Source organism: Mustelus asterias, chromosome 7, assembly GCF_964213995.1.
Source record: "Mustelus asterias chromosome 7, sMusAst1.hap1.1, whole genome shotgun sequence".
NCBI lineage: Eukaryota > Metazoa > Chordata > Chondrichthyes > Carcharhiniformes > Triakidae > Mustelus > Mustelus asterias.
The window spans coordinates 15,677,450-15,696,098 of record NC_135807.1 but is presented as its reverse complement, the minus strand read 5'-3'; positions in this window follow the sequence as shown (position 1 = coordinate 15,696,098).

Sequence of the window (18,649 nt, the reverse complement as noted above, 5' to 3'; positions counted from 1 at the left end):
CTTATGTTCTTATGGGTGTGGAAAGAAGGGCCATTATTCGAAGGTATGCAGGGCGAAATCGACCTCCAAGCCCAGTAGCGCGCGTGCGACCCGCGGGGGCCACCATCTTGGGCGCCGGTAGCAGCGTGTGAGCCGTGCGGGCCGCCATCTTGGACGCCATCAGCCACGTCGCAAAATCCAACGGTGGCTTCGGTTATGCTGGACCAACCCAGGCCTCACCAACTCGCCAGGTCCATGATGGACATCGAGGTAAACGGTCGCACTACAAACTGTTTATTTAACTGTGGGAGTGCGGAGAGCTTTATTCACCCTAACACAGTGAGTCGCTACGCCCTTTCAGTACTGCCAGTGAAGCAAACGATCTCCATGGCTTCAAAGTCAAGTGGATGTCCTCGGGTACTGCGTGGCGACCCTGACTGTACGGGGCACAGTGTACAAAAACTTCAGGCTCCTCATGCTGCCACAACTCTGCGCTGCCGTACTCCTGAGGCTAGATCTCCTGTGTCACCTTAAGAGTGCCACCATGGAGTATAATGGGCCTTTTCCCCCGCTCTCTGTTTGCAATCATCAGTTCTTAGATCGCCCACCGCGCACCACCTGCAGCCTCTCGACCCTTAAAGTCGCCCCTTTCTCACTGTTTGAAAATCTCACCCCCGACTGCAAGCCCATCGCCACCAAGAGCAGACGGTACAGTACTGGAGACAGAGCTTTTATCAGGTTCAAAGTACAACAGCTCCTAGGGGAGGGGATCATCGAGGCCAGTACCAGCCCCTGGAGAGCCCAAGTAGTAGTTGTTAAAACTGGGGAGAAACATTGCATGGTCATTGACTACAGTCAGACCATAACCGCTACACGCAGCTGGACGCGTACCCCCTTCCCCGCATATCTGACATGGTTAATCAGATTGCGCAATATCGGGTGTTCTCCACCATCGACTTAAAATCTGCATACCATCAGCTCCCTATCCGCCCGGAAGACCGCCAATATACTGCCTTCGAGGCGGATGGCCGCCTCTATCACTTCCTTAGGGTCCCCTTCGGCGTCACCAACGGGGTCTCGGTTTTTCAGCGTGAGATGGACCGAATGGTAGACCAGAACGGGCTGCGGGCCACCTTCCCGTACCTGGATAATGTTACCATCTGCGGTCATGATCAGCAGGACCACGACGTCAACCTCCACAAATTCCTCCACACCGCCACACTCCTAAATCTGACCTATAATAAGGAGAAGTGCATATTCCGCACACGCCGCCTCGCCATCCTTGGTTGTGTTGTGGAAAACGGGGTCATCGGTCCCGATCCCGACCGCATGCGTCCCCTCCTGGAACTTCCCCTCCTGGAACTTCCCCTCCCCACCAGCCTCAAAGCACTGAGGAGATGCCTGGGCTTCTTCTCGTATTACGCCCAGTGGGTCCCCAATTATGCGGATAAAGCCCGTCCGCTCATCAAATCCATCTCTTTTCCCCTGACGGCAGAGGCCCGCCTGGCCTTCGACCGCATCAAAGCAGACATCGCGAAGGCCACGATGCACGCTGTCGATGAATCCATCCCGTTCCAGGTGGAGAGCGATGCGTCTGACTTCACCCTAGCCGCCACTCTTAACCAGGCGGGCAGACCCGTGGCCTTCTTCTCACGAACTCTCCAAAGCCCTGAAATTCGACACTCCTCTGTCAAGAAGGAGGCCCAAGCCATAGTGGAAGCTGTACGGCACTGGCGCCACTACTTAGCTGGTAAACAATACACCCTACTCACGGACCAATGGTCAGTTGCATTCATGTTTAATAACACGCAGCGGGGCAAGATCAAAAATGATAAAATATTGAGGTGGAGAATCGAGCTTTCCACCTACAATTACGACATCTTATACTGGCCCGGGAAGCTCAATGAGCCCCCAGATGCCCTGTCCCGGGGAATATGTGCCAGCGCACAAATAGACCAATTGCAGACTCTCCACAACGACCTCTGCCATCCGAGGGTCACCAGGTTTTTTCACTTCATTAAAGCCCGTAACCTGCCCTACTCCATTGAGGAAGTCAGGTCTATAACCAGACACTGCCAGGTCTGCGCAGAGTGCAAGTCGCACTTCTATCGGCCAGACAGAGCACACCTCGTTAAGGCCACCCGCCCTTTCGAACGCCTAAGCGTCGACTTCAAAGGCTCCCTCCCCTCTTCTGGCCGCAACGTATACTTCCTCAATGTCATTGACGAATATTCACGTTTCCCCTTCGCTATTCCCTGCCTGGATATGACCTCGGCCACGGTCGTCAGGGCCCTGCACAACCTCTTCACCCTGTTCGGTTTCCCTAGCTATATCCATAGCAACCGGGGATCCTCCTTTATGAGTGATGAACTGCGACAGTACCTGCTCTCCAAAGGCATAGCCTCGAGTAGGACCACCAGCTACAACCCCAGGGGGAACGGACAGGTAGAGAGGGAGAATGCGACAGTCTGGAAGGCCGTTTTACTAGCTCTGAGGTCTAAAGGACTTCCAGTCACCCGCTGGCAAGAGGTCCTCCCTGATGCACTACACTCGATTAGATCACTCCTTTGCACAGCTACCAATGCTACCCCTCATGAAAGAATGTTTGTTTTCCCCAGGAAGTCCTCCTCGGGGGCCTTACTACCGTCATGGCTGACATCCCCAGGCCCTGTCCTGCTCCGGAAGCACGTGAGGACCCATAAGTCGGACCCCCTGGTCGAAAGGGTCCAGCTCCTCCACGCCAACCCCCAATACGCCTATGTGGCATACCCCGACAGGCGGGAGGACACGGTCTCCATTCGAGACCAGGGACCCGCAGGTGCCCCAGGGACCACGACGACCCACAACCCCACACCCCTAACCCCCGTATACAGCACGCCTGAGCCCCAGGAGCCGCCACCACGCACCCGACAATCAGAAGGGACTACAGACGACTCGAGCGACTATGGCCTGGCGCCTGAACCAACACCGCGGCCACCGGAACCGACACCACAACCGGCACTACGGCGGTCACAGCGGCAGATCAAGCCCCCAGAGAGACTGAACTTGTAAATTTGTAATTCTGTAAATATCGTTCCACCCACCTCACCCCCGCAGGACTCTTTTTTAAAAGCAGGGGGTGAATGTGGTAAATCACTGTTAAGCTTATTGCCTGTGTGTGTGTGACATGCCTGGACATGCCCCTGCTGGCCCTGCCTGAGACTCCTCCCCCCCCTGGTCCAGGTATAAAGGTGACTGCTCCCCACCCCCCTGCCTCAGTCTCTGGACCAGTTCATCAGCATGGGTGTGCTCCAAGTCTTTTGCGAATAAAAGCCTATTTGTTCTTGCATACAAACTAGTCTTTGCTTGATTGATAGTGCATCAACATGTGGCATTGATAAAGCTGCACAGAATTATGGGAAGTGCATCCACATGGATACAGCAATCGTTGGAGGACAGAAGTAGAGAACAAAGCGGTAGGACTAAAAGGAAGTTTCTTAGGGTGTACAGGCATAATGAGCGATGTTCTATACGGATTTGTGTTTGGCCAGTTGTAGTTTACGTGGAGAATATGTTTTTAGTTTATTTATTGATGTCGCAAATAGGCTTACATTAGCACTGCAATGAAGTTACTGTGAAAATTCCCTAGTCACCATACTCTGGCGCCTGTTCAGGTACACTGAGGGAGAATTTAGCATGGCCAATGCACCTAACCAGCACGTCATTTGGACTGTGGGAGGAAACCATATAGGGAGAGTGTGCAGACTCCGCACAGACTTTGACCCAGGGTTAGAATCGAACCCAGGTCCCTTGCACTGTGAGGCAGCAGTGCTAACCACTATGCCACCATGCCACCCTTTTACTTGAATACGCTGTAACATCTGTAGTGAGCACAAGCACAATAGTGTAAAGCTGTGTTGTTATTGAGCTCTATATTAAATATAGTCAGCAATATAAGTTGAGTCTGCGCACTGAATACTGCAGGATGGAGATGATCAATGGCTTGATGCTAATAGCTTTGTCATAAACGCATTCTTAAATTCTTCGGCTAAATGTTGCATTCAACATAATATTAAATGTTCCTGACCTTCCAGCAACTCTGTCCTGATGACTGCAAGACAAAAAGGTTCAACAGCTTATCTATTTTCAGCAATATTCAAGATCTGTAGTGCCAAATGACAACTGACAATAAATATCAAAATCCTCCAATCAAATGGCTGTAAATATAACCATAATCTCAGAGGACCATAGGCTGCTCTTCCTTTTTCAGAGAGAGCTGACTGGTGGTGATTTAGCCTGAGAGTCACCTCACCTTAGGGGCAAGGTTGAGGAGGTGATCCTTCGTCGATACAGGAATGTATACCCACAATGTTGGCAATGCTCTACATCATGAACCAGCTGTCCAGCCAACTGAGCTAACATACAGTTTATGAGTGTGATTCATGAAGTGCATATAGTATAACTCCTTTGAATCACCAAGGGCTGCATTTTGCGGGGTGTGGGGAGGTGGTGGAGGGGTTGCTTGGGAGTGGAAAGTGAGGGGGGTGGTGTGTTGGAGGTGGGGGCGGGTGGTGGACTCTTCATTCCCTCTATGTACTGCTCCTGTAAGGAATGTTAGCTGTAAGTGAGAGGAGGTCCCGCCCTCGGGAGCCACTGGCTGAGCGGATTGGCCAGCAGTTCCAGCAGCACCAGCAGCAGTGGAAGAAGCTGCTGGGACTGCAGGGAGGAGGACCAAGAAGCTCATGGCTGCCCCAGAACGCTAAGTCCTGGGGTTTTAGGGTAGGGAGAGATACTAGGGCCCAGGCAGGGGGAGAGAAGAATGGGGGGTGCGCAGGTATTGGAGGCCAGGCAGTGTAGAAGGAAGTGGGGGGAGGGTGATATCCTAATGGAGTGACCCTGATGCATGGAGGGTAGCCTGCCGAATGAGGTTCTCATCTCCATTGACCATTAAAAGCCTCTATTATGGTGGGTGCAGTGTATTAGTATGCAGCGTGCAGCGGCACAGTGGCACACTGCTTTGTACTGCTGCCTCACAGTGCCAGGGACCCAGGTTCAATTCCAGCCTCAGGTGACTGTCTGTGTGGAGTTTGCATGTTCTCCCCGTGTCTGCGTGGATTTCCTCCAGGTGCTCTTTCTTTCCTTCCACGGTCCGAAGATGAGCGGGTTAGGTTGACTGGCCATGCTAAATTGACCCTAGTGTCAGCAGGATAAATATGTGGGGTTATGGGAATAGGGCCTAGGTGAGATTGTGGTCGGTGCAGACTCGATGGGCCGAATGGCCTCCTTCTGCACTGTAGAGATCCTATGATTCTATTATCCAGGTCAATAGTTTTGCCAATTAACCTTTAATTATTTATTTACATATGGTGGATGGGCTGCTGTTTTGGCATCCACTTAGCTAACGTATTATGGGGGTGAACTCAGGGGTGGATGGGAAGGTGACGGTCTAGTCACCTAACCTGGTTTACACACCCCGCCTCTGCCCACAAAAAGCACGCCAGACAGGGGCACATAAAACACAGTTCCATATCTTCAGAGAGACAGAAAGCTGGGCTTATTGGTATTTTAAATTATTAGTGAGTGGCCATTTTGAATAATAGGATTTTATTTTATGCAAACATATGAAATAGGAGCAGTAGACCATTCAGCTCCACGAGCCTGCTCTGCCATTTGATAAAAGCATACCTAATCTATTTGAGTTTCAAGCCTGACATTCCCACTCATCCCTGATAACCAATGATTCTGTTCCCTAACATGTACCTATCTACCTTCACACTAAAAATATTCAATGACCCTGCCTCCACTGCCTGCTGAGGCAGAGACTTTGATGATTGATAGCATTCCTGCCTTGGAAATTATAGGGTTCAAAACCTGATTCAGACATTCCCGTAAGTAGACGCCAGTTCTAAATTCTTCATGTGACATCCAGTGGAGTAATCACACTTGACTTAGTGTGACACTTCAAACCTCCTCCTTTTTATGGGTTATGAGAGATCTGATGCAATAACTTTGAAGGCAACTCATTGTGGCATCAAGTTACAAAGAGTTTATTATCAACAATAATTATATCAAGGATACAAACAAAGGTCTGACGAAGCGAATATATGTTTACTCTCTTCTCCTCCTTGGCTCCAACTGAGATTCCACCCTGACCCAGGGCGCTCACCTTTGCATCCAATTGGCTCGTCTTCTCCTGATGCCTCTCCATAGGCTCCGGTCCAACCCTCATGGCCCTCAGGAATCACCTCCTTAAAGGGGCCACACTACCACACCTTAGAATCCTCCATGAAGTTCTAACCACTCCTATTGGCTGATATAAGGGTGATCACAGTCTTGGAATACCCAACTACCTGCATGTCCTTCCACTACTTCACACTATTCACCAAGAGAAGAATGCAAAGTTACAGAAACAACAACTGCGAGTAGCTCGATAATGTTTCTGAGTGATTTTTCGATAGAGAAACAACAAACTTGGAGTGCAAATTTAGAGCCCATTTAATGCCGCCCCTTGGTCTCTGCTGTGAACAAACATCAAAGCATGAACAGTATTATCCACTACTTTGTATTGATTAGTTCAAATGTTAGATTAAAGAGCAGCTGATTATATTACATAAAACAATTTAATAGCTCTCTAGTGCTGGTAATATCAGGAGTTGATTGAGAGAGAGACTCCATTTATTTCAGCACAAAACTAATGAACTTCATTAGGAAACGCTGGCAGACAGAGAAACTGCTGCATGCACAGAATAACTAAGTTTGAGATGATTAGTCGAAGAGAAAATATTGGACGCTGTTAATTAATAGGATTCTGTTTGAGTCTATCTTACAGAATTTATCAAGACAAAAAAGATATGGGCCAATTATTCATTCCATTTTCAGGTCGAAGCACGATGGAGATGGGGGCTAAGAACTGCCTCATTTCCGCCAATGTCCATTTTATCGGGGTTAAGATGTAGGTGGTCAACAATCTCACCTGAAAGAGGTGGAAGCCTCATTTCAAGTCTGCAAGTTAATGATGTATAACACCAGTACGACTCCTGTACATTTCCAGTGCGCAGAATGCTCAGTACCTGTACATGTCCCATCAGGCTTTAGTGTTTCTCTTTCACTTAGTCAATTTTCCAAAATCATTTAGGTCCAGGACACAATGTGAGCTTGCATGTTAGATCACTTTTGTGTGCACAGAGATTGCTTCAGCAACAGCATTGTCTGATCGTTGACAAGCATTCATGGCCCAGCCTTTGTAAGGAGCTTCTCAAGTTCACATCCAGCATTGCCTTGGCATCTGTGACCCAGAACTTGTCGACAATATATTTAAGTTTTATTTGGTAACTTTGTTGATAATAAAGAACACACATAAGATGCACTAGCACTTCACTCTGATCCTATTTAAGATCTCCATATTTTCATTCCAGCAGTTTCAGAAAGACACAAGGAAAGCTGGCACATTGATGGTGTTTTGACAATCATATGACCACTGGAGACCTGGCTCAGGGATTAACTCAAGCAGTGTTAGCCAGACCTTTAGGTCAAGAGTGGCATCCTCCCATTTAATAGTTCGGCACCTGGGCCCTAGACACACATCTCTGATCTCGCATTGTTGTTGCCATATAGCTAACACTTTAGGAGTCACAAAGTGCCAGCTAGATCCATAGGTCTGCATCCTGCAGGAGGAGAATGGGAACTAATACAGGGGTGATGTCTAGCTGTACACGCGGTCATAACTTCATGCTACAGGCTGATATATTCTTGCAATGTAATCCACACTTAAGGCTGACAGTCATTACGGGCAGAATTCTCCGGCCGTGCTGGTCTAACAGCCGGAAATTCTCGCTCAACTGTCGATGGGTTTCACATTGTCCGCAACCCATCTGCTAAAATTCCAGTGGCGAGCGGGATGGGAGAATTGAGGACATTTCAAGATGAAATGAGTTAGATTGACTCCAATACAGTTTGCCATTAAAACTTACCAGATCTACATAGAGGTCTTCAGTGCAGCCGCATCAGGGGAATAAACCTACACTCATGAGCCACTTGATATAATCCTCTGATGCAAGTCTAAGATATGCATTGCTATGCTGATAGAGCAAGAGACTTTGTTCATGTTGCTGCTGTGTACAGAAATGTGACTCACTGTATGAGATTGTGTGAAACTTTACTGTGTACAGTTTTGGTCTCCTTACTTGAGAAAGGATATACTGGCACTGGAGGGGGTGCAGAGGAGATTCACTAGGTTGATTCCGGAGTTGAGAGGATTGGCTTATGAGGAGAGACTGAGTAGACTGGGGCTATATTCATTGGAATTCAGAAGAATGAGGGGAGATCTTATAGAAACATATAAGATCACGAAGGGAATAGATAAGATAGAAGCAGGGAAGTTGTTTCCACTGGCGGGTGAAACTAGAACTAGGAGGCATAGCCTCAAAATAAGAGGAAGTAGATTTAGGACTGAGTTGAGGAGGAACTTCTTCACACAAAGGGTTGTGAATCTCTGGAATTCCCTGCCCAGTGAAGCCGTTGAGGCTACCTCATTGAGTATTTTTAAGACAAGGATAGATAAATTTTTGAACAGTAAAGGAAGGTTATGGTGAGCGGGCGGTTAAGTGGAGCTGAGTCCACAAAAAGATCAGCCATGATCTTATTGAATGGCGGAGCAGGCTTGAGGGGCCAGATGGCCTACTCCTGCTCTTAGTTCTTATGTTCTTATGAAACAGCATAGAGCTGAGGCACACAATGGGAGATAAATGGGCGGGGGGGGGGGGGTCATGTGCCACATTTGCTTGACCCAAGTATGAGCTACAGTCACCCAAGGCCAGGATCGAGCATGGGCCCTTGGCACTGTGAGATAGTAGTGCTAACCACTGTGCCATGATGCCACCCTTAGATATAAATGTATCTGAAACCTGAAGGTAAAACCAGGTAGGAGCAGGTCTCAAACTTGTGAATATGTTTGGATAGCCAGGGCACCCCTTTGGACAGGTAAGGCATCCCTTTGGATATGGTCCCAGGTCACATTTAGGAGAAGCAAGGCACTCTTTGTAAGAGTTAAGAAACCTTTTGGGCGAGGTCAGGTTCACTTTGGGATTCATAAAATTGGACATGATTGTGCGTAAAAATGCATAAACTCATTGAAAGTGACAAATCGTCAAGGATTTGTAAAGCTTCCAAAGAACTGTGAAGCTGTCAAGGAACTATCAAAGCTCATCAAACTGGAGAGATGTCAAACAAATGTTAAGCTGTCAAAGACCTGTCAAACTGTCAAAGAACTGTCAATCTGTCAAAATAACTGTCAAAGTTATCAAAGAACAAGAAAACCCCATTAGAACTGTCAGAGCTTATTGGCACTGCCAAAACATTCCAGGGATTTAACTCTGTTGGACTTTACATTTGAAACAAAATATGTGGATTTTGAATAAAAATCAGTGCAAGCTATTTCACTCTGCCCATTGACATAAGCTTGAGAGCTAAGATTATAGAATGACTGATTTTACAACTTAACATTATCGCAATGGGATGCCTGTTAAGTGAGCAGTTTAATTAAGTTTTTAAGTTTAAGTTTGCTTATTCATGTCACAAGTAGGCTATATTAACACTGCAATGAAGTTGCTGTGAAAATCCCCGAGTCGCCACACTCCAGTGCCTGATCAGATACACTGAGAGAGAATTTATCACGGCCAATGCACCTAACCAGCACATCTTTCGGACTGTAGGAGGAAACCGGAGCACCCGGAGGAAACCCACGCAGATATGGGGAGAATGTGCAGACTCCACACAGACAGTGACCCAAGCCGGGAATCGAACCCGGGTCCCTGGCGCTGTGAGGCAGCAGTGCCAACCAATTGGCAGCTCAAGCAGTTATAAAATAGAAATGTTTGTTTTCATGTCTGATTAACTACTTAAGTGAAATGTTTGTTTCCATAAGTGATTATTTTAAGGCATTTCAATATATTGAAAGCTTTTATGTTAATCGATGAAAGTTTTTTAAAAATAGTGACATCATCAATAAACACATAACTTTATGTCAGCATTGCTCCTGACGTTTATCGATGGTGGATACAAGATAAGTCGGCACGTGGGGGGAGAATAAGGGCAAAGGGAAGTTGTTGGGGGCATGGGTTGCTGTGAATTGAAATTAAGTTGGCATTAAGTTGGCATAAGAGCCATGAAGGTGGGTGATGGGGAACAGGGTAGCATAAGGGATATGTGGGTCCATGGGTTGCTTGGAGGTGCATAGGGGATATGAGGAGCTATGGGGAGGAGGGTAAGGGGCTATAGAGTAGCATAGAGTGTATAAGAGGCCAGGATTGGTTGGTGGGAGACATGAGGTGGCACAGGTTGACATGGATGGGGCGTGTGGACTGTCTAAGGGGTTGAGGAGGTGTGTGGGTTGAGGACTTTTTAAAAATTAGATTTTAAATATCTTCTGGGTGCATTTCCAACCTAAGTGTGGCGGTGCACAGAGGCAGGCCTTTCACCCAACAACCTCCACAGTACTTCCAGAGATTGTGGGCCCAACTTTAAATGTCACCAATTCACCCCCTCCCCCCCCACCTCCCCACAACCCCCCAACACACACACACACACGCACACACACACGCATGCACGCACACACACAGATGCGCGCGCACACACACACACACGCACTCACATACACACACACACACACACAGACACACGCACACACACAGACACACGCACACACACACACACAGATACACGCACACACACGCACACACATGCACACACACGCACACACACACACACACACACACGTTGAAATAAAAATCTGACCTTCTGGGCCTCGTCCTCCCAGGTTGGGCAGCAGAGCTGGAAAATGTCCCATCTTTCCAATCCCAACCGGGATTTGAAATTCCGGGCCTATGCCCCTTTTTATAAAGTCCAGAATCCTGGATACTTTATTAACTGCTTTTTCAACCTAGCCTGCCACCTTCAATGATTTGTGTGTGTATATCCCCCCAGGTCCTTCTTCTCCTGCATCCCTTTTATAATTATACCCATTATCTAATGTTGCTTCTCCTCTTTCATCCTCGCAGAATGAATGACATGACACTTCCCTGAATTAAATTTCATCACTGTCACTGTCTGCCCATTTCACCAGCCCTAATTCTCCCCCCAGTCTATTCCATTTTCCACCCTCCACTTCCACATTTAGGTCGGAAATGCACCCAGGCTTCGATTGGAATTTCAGACCCAGAGTTGCATAGCTGCAAAATGGAAGATACCAGTGCAGTAAACCAGAGTCTGACCTTTTGGAACATGTATTACTTACACATATGCAATAAAGAATCACTCTGATGCCAGTTCCTTGGATTAGTTCGGTCTTTTCATGGACTTAAAAAGGTTCAGGTCCAGAGCCCAGAAGCACAGCAGTGTCGTTTGCATTTCAAAAATATGTTTCAATATTGTTTACAAACTGTAAGAGAAATTGGAAACTGCTGGAAAATTTGCATTGTACTATGTGCAATCTGAATCACCACTTATTGAACCTGAGAATTTTCCACTCATTGGATTTCAGTGATGCCCAAGTGTAATGTCTGCCACATATGTGAATGAATGGTCATTAGCTGAGCATTCAATCTGAATTTTACCAGGAAGGGAAAGCAGATTCTGGCAGAAAAACCACTGAGGTTCAACAAAATCCAACTTACTATCATCCATAGAATGTCCAAACATTCAATTTTGGCTTCAATTCACATCCTTGAGTGCTTTTCGGTTAAAACATTTGGAAGCTGACTTGCTTAAAATATTTGCTTTTTTTGTGTCTATTTGACCTCTTCCCATATTTACTTGGATGAACAATACCATTACTGTTGCATAAAATGATCTGTCTTTACTTTTATTCTGCCAAAGTATATTTAGCCTTCTCTTGCTTATTTCTGGCAGTTCATGACACATTGTAGCTAAAATCAGTGGACATCATGGCCACAATGTAGAAACATTGAATATGATGTTAAAATATTCATCACAGAAAAGGTTGAGAGTTTGTCATCATGCAAATATATCACGCGCTCTCTTTTTCTAAATTTTATTTTGTCTTCTCAATTTTCCCCTCTTCTTTTTCCGAAAGGTTTCCGGCAATTTGCCTTAGTTACCACAGGAGATTGGGAAGACTCCATGAAAATTCAAGGCCATTCACTCTTTGTTAGATCTCCATCATCAACAGTTGCTCTCCAGTGCCTTCCCTAAACAGTCATTGTTTATATGAGGATTCAACAGGATTGGCAGGCTGGTTGATGGCTATTGCATCAGAGCCAAACTTCAGTCTATCCTTAATCAGATCAGCCATGGCAGAGCAGACTCAAAGGGCTGAATAGCCTACTCCTTCTCCTAATCTGTATGTTTGTATCCTCTCCTACTGTCCATAAGTTGGCATCTCCAGCAAGTATCACACTGCCTAGCAGTCAAGCATGGGAACCGTGGCCCATTTTCCCCCTCTGGATCTGGGGATGTGAAAGCTCATTATAGTAGCCCTACCACCTCCCCAGGTGAGATCAACTAATTTACCATAGACTAGGGATTGAACTCGGAATTCTTCTGAATTGCTTAGCTCAGTGCCTCAAAGGATAAATTCACCAAATCAGCCAGGGAATGTCTGTATTTATTTCTAAATTGGATCTTTCGAATATAATCTGCCCACAAAGTACTTGCATACTAAACTCAAAGAGACATCTTCCAAAGAGAGTTTTATACCCCACATGCACTGCTGCACTCTGCCAATACTCAAGACAGGTGCACTCTCAAGATATGAGAGAGGACAATCTTGAGGAGTGCCTGGAGTTTGTTTTATAAAACCAAATGGCCGTTGAGTCTCAGGACAGTCAATTCATGTATATTAATCTCAACAGCTCTTAATTACTAAACTGGAAGTGACACTGGTGATTTTTGTTAAATGGTTTAAGTACTTTCAGTGGCAACATGCAAGAGTCAGCTTCTGTGGATGAAGCTTCCAGTGTTCTGATATATAGGTTTAAAGCAGTAGCGACATGTTTATAATTCATTCAGAAAGCAGCAATCTCATTAGCGATAGACAACATGGTTTTGTACGAGGGAGGTCATGCCTCACAAATTTGGTTGAGTTTTTTGAGGAGGTGACAAAAATGATTGACGAGGAAGGGCCGTGGATGTCGTCTACATGGATTTTAGTAAAGCATTTGACAAGGTCTCTCATGGCAGGCTGGTGCAAAAGGTTAAATCTCACAGGATCAAAGGTGAACTAGCTAGATGCGTACAGAACTGGCTTGGCCATAGAAGAGAGGGTAGCAGTGGAAGGGTCTTTTTCTGATTGGAGGTCTGTGACTAGTGGTGTTCCGCAGGGCTCTGTACTGGGACCTCTGCTGTTTGTGATATATATAAATGATTTGGAAGAAGATTTAGCTGGTCTGATTAGTAAGTTTGCGGATGACACAAAGATTGCTGGAGTTGCGGATAGTGATGAACATTGTCAGAGAATACAGCAGGATATAGATAGGCTGGAAAATTGGGCGGAGAAATGGCAGATGGAATTTAATCCAGATAAATGCGAAGTGATGCATTTTGGTAGATCTAATGCAGGGAGGAGCTATACAATAAATGGCAGAACCATCAGGAGTATAGACACACAGAGGGATCTGGGTGTGCAAGTACACAGGTCCTTAAAGGTGGCAGCACAGATCCTTAAAGGTGACAGCACAGGTGGAAAAGGTGGTGAAGAAGGCATATGGCATGCTTGCCTTTATTGGACAGGGCATAAAGTATAAAAGTTGGCATATGATGTTGCAGTTATATAGAACGTTGGTTAGGCCACATTTGGAATACTGCATCCAGTTCTGGTCGCCACACTGCCAGAAGGATGTGGAGGCTTTGGAGAGAGTGCAGAAAAGGTTTACCAGGATGTTGCCTGGTATGGAGGGTATTAGCTATGAGGAGAGATTGAGTAAACTACGGTTGTTCTCCCTGGAAAGACAGAGGTTGAGGGGCGATCTAATAGAAGTTTATAAAATTATGAAGGGCATAGATAGGGTGAACAGTTGGAAGCTTTTTCCCAGGTCAGAAATGACAAACACAAGGGGTCACAAGTTCAAGGTAAGGGGGGCAAGGTTCAATACAGATTTGCGGGAGACATATTTTACACAGAGGGTGGTGGGGGCCTGGAATGCACTACCAAGCAAGGTGGTTGAGGCAGACACGCTAGGATCATTTAAGACTTATCTAGATAGCCTCATGAACAGACTGGGAATAGGGGGATACAAATGGATGGTCTAGTTAGGGACACATGTTCGGTGCAGGCTTGGAGGGCCAAAGGGCCTGTTCCTGTGCTAACAAAGAACAAAGAACAATACAGCACAGGAACAAGCCCTTCGGCCCTCCAAACCCGCGCCGCTCCCTGGTCCAAACTAGACCATTCTTTTGTATCCCTCCATTCCCACTCCATTCATGTGGCTATTGAGATAAGTCTTAAACGTTCTCAGTGTGTCCGCCTCCACCACCTTGCCCGGCAGCGCATTCCAGGCCCCCACCACCCTCTGTGTAAAATACGTCCTTCTGATATCCGTGTTAAACCTCCCCCCCCTCATCTTCTTCCAGATCGTTTATATAAATCACAAACAGATTGTATTGCTGTATTGTTCTTTGTTCTTTGTTCAATCAATGATAATAATTACTTTTAGTTATATTTTAATTTCTGAATATTTCAGCCACCTTCATGCACATCACCTGAGAAAGAGTAAGATGCTCTTTCAGAAAGCCAGTGCAGACTCAATGTGCTCAGTAGCCTCCTTCTGCAACGTAGGGTTCTATGATAAATGCCTCTTTTAGGCTGACATTAGGAATGCTCTTGATCCCCTGACTTAATTTAGCATTGGAAATATTTCTGATGCTATTCAAGCGCAGGATGTTGGTCTCCTAATTTGGCCCTACCCATGCAATGAGGGACAAATGACACTAATTGATTGGTCAGAACCTGGGCAAGTCACAAGGCTGCCAGGACACTTGGCATGGATCTCCCCATTAACTGGCCAATTAAGAGTTGGGATAAAAGGTTCTTTCTCAGAATGGCAACCGGTGACAAGTGGTGTCCCGCAGGGTTCAGTGTTGGGGCCACAGCTGTTCTCTTTATATATTAACGATCTAGATGACGGGACTGGGAGCATTCTGGCCAAGTTTGCCGATGATACAAAGATAGGTGGAGGGGCAGGTAGTATTGAGGAGGTGGGGAGGCTGCAGAAAGATTTAGACAGTTTAGGAGAGTGGTCCAAGAAGTGGCTGATGAAATTCAACGTGGGCAAGTGTGAGGTCGTACACTTTGGAAAAAAGAATAGAGGCATGGACTATTTTCTAAACGGTGACAAAATTCATAATGCTAAAGTGCAAAGGGACTTGGGAGTCCTAGTCCAGGATTCTCTAAAGGTAAACTTGCAGGTTGAGTCCGTAATTAAGAAAGCAAATGTAATGTTGTCATTTATCTCAAGAGGCTTGGAATACAAAAGCAGGGATGTACTTCTGAGGCTTTATAAAGCACTGGTTAGGCCCCATTTGGAGTACTGTGAGCAATTTTGGGCCCCACACCTCAGGAAGGACATACTGGCACTGGAGCGGGTCCAGCGGAGATTCACACGGATGATCCCAGGAATGGTAGGCCTGACATACGATGAACGTCTGAGGATCGTGGGATTATATTCATTGGAGTTTAGGAGGTTGAGGGGAGATCTGATAGAAACTTACAAGATAATGAACGGCTTAGATAGGATGGACGTAGGGAAGTTGTTTCCATTAACAGGGGAGACTAGGACGCGGGGGCACAGCCTTAGAATAAAAGGGAGTCACTTTAGAACAGAGATGAGGAGAAATTTCTTCAGCCAGAGAGTGGTGGGTCTGTGGAATTCATTGCCACAGAGGGCTGTGGAGGCCGAGACGTTGAGCGTCTTCAAGACAGAAATTGATAAATTCTTGATTTCTCGAGGAATTAAGGGCTATGGGGAGAGAGCGGGTAAATGGAGTTGAAATCAACCATGATTGAATGGTGGAGTGGACTCGATGGGCCGAATGGCCTTACTTCCGCTCCTATGTCTTATGGTCTTATGGTCTTAATTAGCCCATGAGCGACTGGGTTGCCCAATGCTCCCCGCCAGGTGTAAAATACCCACAGGAGGAGGTGTAGCAGTAGGCAATGCGCACAATACCACTGCCTTGGTGCCTCATTCTATGCCTCTCACTTGCCAACCTATTAATGAGAGGTCCTAAAGTTCTGCTCAATGACTCTGAGCAAGGAGATTTGAGATTGAGACACTTCCTGCAAACATGTTCTTCATTACAGTCTCACCCCCAAACTCCCATATTCTGCAGTGCAGACACACAACCTGCTACATCTCATACTAGAATTATTTCATATATTTACTTAAAGTCTTTGTTTAATGAGTATTTATAGTTATATCAAGTTGTTTAACTAGTTGTGCTATAAATGTAATGTGTACTTGCACTTTTCTAGTCCAGATTTATACAACTATCCTAATTTAGAGATAAAAAGAGATCTTAAAACTCACCAACCTATCATTTCCCTGCTAACCTAAATTATGGAGGCGATTGTCCCAAAGAAATTATGTGTCGAGTATGCGTAAAAAATGGAGTAAATCCCGCTGTTTTTTTCAAAATGAATCTCCCACACTCTGTGCACTGCAGAGTGCACTACTGTGATTCACACAAAACATCCGTGGGCAGGGCCTATTCCCTCTGGAGAGACCGGCAGCATAGCAGTGAGCGGGCTGCTGCGCATGCACCGATCTGTCAGGGCCGAGATCAGCACATGCGTACTGGCCCCACACTACTGGCCTCCCGATCGCTGGCCAGCTCGATCACTGGCCAGCCCTGCGACCCCCACATTGCTGCCCCTCCGACCACCCACAGCCCGGTCACTTGCCTCCCGGGCACCTTCCGGCCAGCCTCGATTCCCCCCATACCCAACCCACCTTGATCTCCCCTCCGCCTGGCAGTCCCGATGTCACCCGCACCTCCCACCCACCACAGTCCTGACCCCGCCAGCAGGCCGACACCCTCCCCAACTCCAATGGGCAGCCCCGATCGCTGGCCTCCCTCTCTCGGTCACTGACCCCTGTGCAGAGTGGTAGCAGGACCCCCAGCCCCACCGATCTCCCCTCCAGAGGCCCCACCCCTATATTCCCCACACCCTGATGCGTGGTGGGCAGTGCCCGAGAGCCAGGCTGGTATTGCCAAGCTGGCAGTGCCGAGGGGGCATCCCCTTCACCCCTGAGCCCCGGGGGGGCCTCAGTGGCCTCCCTTCTCTCCAGTGGGGTCAGGCCGCCAGCTCCCCGCAAGTGGGGAGCTATTGTAAACCCCGCTGCAGTGAAATACCTGGCGGCGGGGGGAGGTTCTAGCGGGCCCGGAGACTTCAGTCGGAGGCCGCAGTGCCCAGTGGGAAGCCCACGAAACGGCCTCTGTTAGAGTCTTCTGGCCCACTGCACTGCAAGAGCGCCACAGCGGGCTGGGAGAATTGCCCCCTATGTCTCTGAATCACAGCTCTTAGATCTCGTTGCATCCTGCTCCCTCTCTCAGACCACTCCTTGTTCTGAATGAGACCAAAACTCAGTTCTCTTCCCTCACTGATTCGAATTCCTTCACCAAATTCCCAACTATTTTCTTTAGCAGTACTCCGACCAGCTGGATTTTGTGCTACTTCATGCCACTTTTGAAACCTACAGAAAAGCTAGTTGAGCCCTCGCTGGAGAATTATGATTAAAGTTCACGGTCTTGAAACATTAACCCCACTTCTCTCTTCACAGAAACTGCACGATCTGCTGAGTGTTCCCAGCGTTTCCTGTTTTCATTACAGTTTCATTCAGTCAATTTGCCCTCACTCCACAATATACACAAAGTATTTGACACAGAATTCACACCATTAACCTTGTTTTCATACAGGGTAAAGGATTATTCACATCAGAGATCAAACTACTGCAGAAAGAGAAGTGCAGGTGTTGAATTCTATTGAATGCTGCCTTGTCATTTACATCAACGACTAGATTTTCAGTGATGACTGGTTTTGCTTACATCTGTATTTTTCATTTGGGAACAGGTGGGTGCAGTTAGATTTTAAATGTTTTCTGTCATGAGGAATGACAGGCTAGGTATAGTGAATAACAAGTACTTAGTGTGTGAAGAACACATCAAGTATAGCTTGGACAGAGGAACTGTAAGAATATTGTTCATGTTGTTTATTTTCTATTACTGCTCTCTGAGATTCCAGCAGCTCTATGTCAATCAACAGTCAGCAGCAAATAGTTAGCTCTGTTCCACTGCCAAAAGGTAGGATGTTCCGTGTGCAAAGGAGTCAATAGGATAAATATAGCAGGTAATGAGGCGGAAAGTCATCAATTCAGCAGTATGAACATATAAACAAAAAGCATCAGTTCAGCCCAATGAAGCTGTACTAGAATAAAGCAAATAATTTACATTTCTATAGATCCTGGATTATCCTAAGGATGTTCCAAAGTGTTTACCAGCCAATGAGTTATTTTTGAAGTACAATTCCTATTAGTTTCCAGGTGTTCTTAAATTCATTTTACAGGACGTGAGTGTCGCTGGCCGAGCATTTATTGCTTGTCCCTAACTGCCCTCCATTTCAGAAGACATTTGAGAGTCAACCACATTGCTGTGGCTCTGTAGTCACATGTAGGCCAGGTGA